Source organism: Zingiber officinale, chromosome 10B, assembly GCF_018446385.1.
Source record: "Zingiber officinale cultivar Zhangliang chromosome 10B, Zo_v1.1, whole genome shotgun sequence".
Taxonomy (NCBI): Eukaryota; Viridiplantae; Streptophyta; class Magnoliopsida; order Zingiberales; family Zingiberaceae; genus Zingiber; species Zingiber officinale.
This window is the reverse complement of record NC_056005.1, coordinates 72,394,321-72,398,268: the sequence shown is the minus strand read 5'-3', so window position 1 is coordinate 72,398,268 and position 3,948 is coordinate 72,394,321. Positions and strand designations below refer to the sequence as shown.

General features: G+C 45.8%; 1 long non-coding RNA gene across 1 annotated transcript; it reads left to right on the top strand.

Annotated features, from left to right (window-relative positions):
- The first annotated feature begins 2,229 nt into the window (after positions 1 to 2,229).
- On the top strand, positions 2,230 to 2,691 carry LOC122028765. The gene is made up of 3 exons (XR_006124952.1): positions 2,230 to 2,264; positions 2,341 to 2,416; positions 2,637 to 2,691. It is a non-coding gene; the product is annotated as an uncharacterized LOC122028765 (long non-coding RNA).
- The last annotated feature ends 1,257 nt before the right edge of the window (positions 2,692 to 3,948 follow it).

The window sequence follows — 3,948 nt, the reverse complement described above, 5'->3', positions numbered from 1 at the left end:
GGATCATCGGGAATACATAACCGATCTCGGAGATAGAGTACTCCATTATCAGCGATACGAAATCCATTATCCTTTCCTTCTAGGACCTCTTGCTTGATCCTTTGGATGCTCGGGTCGCAACCTTGCTTCTCTAATATGTCGTCAAACAGCGTTGGTGCTATCATCAGAGTAGAAAGCCCTTCTGAAATAATTCCGACCCCGTAACACATCTTTTCCTGTTGCTCCCCAATAAACTCGAACTTCAGTTCGGCTTCCAGTCGGAAGACTACTTTTCTTTTACGACACTCGATTGAAGCGCCGTACTTGCTCAGGAAATCCATGCCTAGTATAATATCAAAATCTTGCATGTCGAGTATTATCAGATCGCAGTAGCATTCTCTGTCTGTGATTCGGATAGGCACGACTCGCAGCATCTGATCGGATAGCATCACTTCTCCCGAAGACAAGGTTGTTAATAATTTGCCATTTAAGACTTGTGGTGGCACTTCTAGCTTTTTCGTGAAGGGTGTGGAGACAAATGAGTGGGTTGCTCCAGTATCAAATAACACAGTAGCATACTGATTGAAAATAGATAGCTGACCTATGACAACTGTAGAAGCATTTGCCACGTCCTCCTTGGTGAGACAGAAAACCCTGGCATTCGTCGTCACTGGCGGGGCTTCTAATCTCCCTTGGCTAATCGGAGTCCCTTCCAGAACCGCTTGTATCTGATGTAGTTGTGCGTGGGGTACTCCTATTCTGGTCATACTGCTGAGATGGTACCTGGAACCGGGTAGGGCAGTCTCTGACCATATGTCTTCCTGTCCACAATTGTAGCACTTTCTCGTACCCTGGTGGCATACTCCGGAATGTTGCTTTCCACAAGTGGTACATGGAGGGTACCTCGGCTGCTTATCGGCTGGACCACTTTTAGTGTTGTTCCATTGTTTTCTCTTTCCAGTGGAGTTTCCTTTCCAGTTCATCTTGGTACTCTACGGTTTCTGTCCTTCCGTCTGTGCTGGATTCTTTCCCTCATTCATCACCTTCTGATAATGTTCGGTGATCAAGGCACTGCTGACTAGCTCCTCTGTGGTTTGCGGTCTATTAACTCTGTCGGCCACATTCAAAGCTATCTTAGGTCGGAGCATCTTCAACATCAGTCTGACCCATTCTCTTCCGTGCTGACCAACTCTGGACATAGGCATGCGAGGCGGTTGAAGCGCTTTACTGCTTCGTTGACAGATAAGTTACCTTGCCGGAACTCGGTGAACTCGTCGTAATGTTGGTTCGTCACTCGCATATGGAAATACTCCTCCAAGAATTCTGCTTCAAAATCTGCCCAATTCATTAGGTTGACTTGTTTTTTGGTCTTAACTCTTTCCCACCACATTCGTGCATCTCCAGAAAAATAGAATGATACACACTTGATCTTTTCTGATATTGGCCAATCCAGCAGTTCTACAATACTTTCCACTGTCATGAACCAGGCCTGGGCGTCCCATGGTTCGCAAGTCCCCGAAAAATTTTCCGGCTTCAGCCTTAGCCACTGTATCAAGTAGGTTGTAAAATACCGGAAAATAGGCGAATATTAATAAGGGAATTTTCCGGAATTTTTGGAAATTTTTCAGGAATTTTTCGGAGCTCGTACGGACGAGTTAACGGGGATAAAAACGGGGCCCGGAAAAGCCTGTTTAGGCTACCCTGTTTTAATGAGGAAAAGTTTTATTTCCTTTTCCTTTATCTTTTCTTTTTCTTTTTCTTTTTCTCTTATTCTTTTCCCCGTGCTCGACACCTTCTTCGCCCGTTCCTTTTCTCCTTCTTCCTCGCGTCAGTTTCCTCTCCCAAACCCGATCTTCTCCTCATCTCTCTCGCGTGCACACACTCTCCCCTCTGCCGCCGGCAACGAGAGCCGCCTCTCCTCTTCTTCCTCATCCCCTGCCCCTCACGACGACAGCATTCTCAGCCCTAGCACCGCCGCCCGACCGCCTGCCATAGCCAGCCGACGCCGACCCCATGTCCAGCCGAAGCCTCGTCTGCCGTAGCCCTTGCTGTGGAGTTTCCAGCGCCGCCGCTGCAACTCACAGAGCCTCCCTTCCTTTTCTCGCGGACACCTGGAGCCGCCGAAAATCGAGCATCCGAACCCTAGGTTGGGTCCCTGAGCGCTGGCCGGAATTTCTCTTCTGGTGTCTCTGTATGACAGTGCCGAAGACAAGGAGTTGTGCCCTAGTTTTGCTTTTCACAGTGGTTCTATCTTCATTGTGATCTGCCCTAGCAGAATTGGGAAGGTAAGGGCCATACCTAGCTGTGGAATTAGGTTTGTGGCTAGATCTCAGTTCATGTTTTTCTTTGCTTCTAATCTAGGTCACGGATTGGTGAGGTTTGGTGTATTGTGGGGTGTTTTTGATTTTTGGCAGCAACCCCATCCCGCAGCGGTAAGGTAAGTATTTGGTTTATGGATTTAGTTGACACATTTTTTGATACATGTTCTAGGTACGACTTGATGCATAATTAATTTGGTTATAGGGTGGTTTAGGTTTATAAGTTGTATAACTGTGTGATTGGGGTTCATGAAACTAACCCTAACTAGTCAGTGGATTAGAAATTAGTTTAGCTATTTGTTTATAATTAAATTAGCTAAACTGTGCGATTTAACACAGGACTTTGACGCGAGACGAGTATCTCGGAGTCAGATCGGACCTTTCTATTTTTCGGAGGCGGGTACTTTGACTTATGTCTTTTTATATGCATGATAAAGTGTTTAACATATAGCAAGAATTGTGTTTCCATTTGATTCGGTTGGTCACTACATGATCTGTTACATGTTGTTTGTTTATTTATTAGCATGTTATTATTTATCTGACCATACATGCTTTCGGTAGTGACCCAACCATGTGATACATCATGTTCAGGACCTAGGGTTTATATGATACCCTATCTGTTTGTGTACCTTCCATCCGATGCATTGACTTATGGTACACCTTTTATTTATGTATGGATCTTGCTATGCTATTCATGAGATTGCCATGCTTAGTATCATGCATCATGTTTGCATGCTGTGCGATTGTCGGCTCCACTATGGTTGAGCGCATCGCCAGTTACATGTACTGCACACACCACCACCCATGGATTAGTGGTATATCAGACAGGTGTGTGGCGGTTCTGCTGTTTGGCTCCGTTGGTCTGAGGACTCAGCGTGGTAGCCGGCAGTCAGTTCCGCTCTGTTTGGCTCCGTTGGCATTTAGTGTAGCAGCGTGGTAGCCGGCAGATGGTGGACTCTGTTTGGCTCCGTTGGTCAGGAGACTCAGCGTGGTAGCCGGCAGAGATATCCTCCCCGTCATTGTGTACCGGGAGATGAGAGCATTGAGCTCCCCCATTTATGATTTGGGGCCAGAGGACAGGAGTACTCCGACAGCATTCCGTCCACTCAGTCACTGTCAGGAGCAGTGATGTCCGAGTGCACGGTCACCATATGCATTTATTGCATTTTATTGTTTGTGATTGCTGCACTTATATGCTGCATTTGTATGGATGCATTTGATTGACATGCATACAGGATTATGATTTCTTCGGTCTGACGACCTGTTACCTTTGTACCTTGATCCCGGTTAGTACAGTTATCTCCTGATTTCGTTCCAGTTGCATTTATTCCTTCTCGTATTCAGGAGACTGTACGCATGATTAGTGTTGTCTGTTATTTGTTTTATTATGAGTGTTGGACTCACCCCGCCTCCATTGTTGATATTTTCAGGTTGAGGCTGTCCGGAGCAGTTCCAGTCGCTGGCCCCCCATCTGCACGTAGAGCCAGTTCTCTACTAGTTCGTTATTTGTTTTATTTTGGCCTTTTTCTATATCAGACTTTGTTTTAGTATTGTCTTTGGATTTTTCCTATGAATATTGTATGGAGTGATACCTTTTGATGGATTTTTGATATGATATTGGATTTCATTCTACTACGTGCCTGCCTGGACG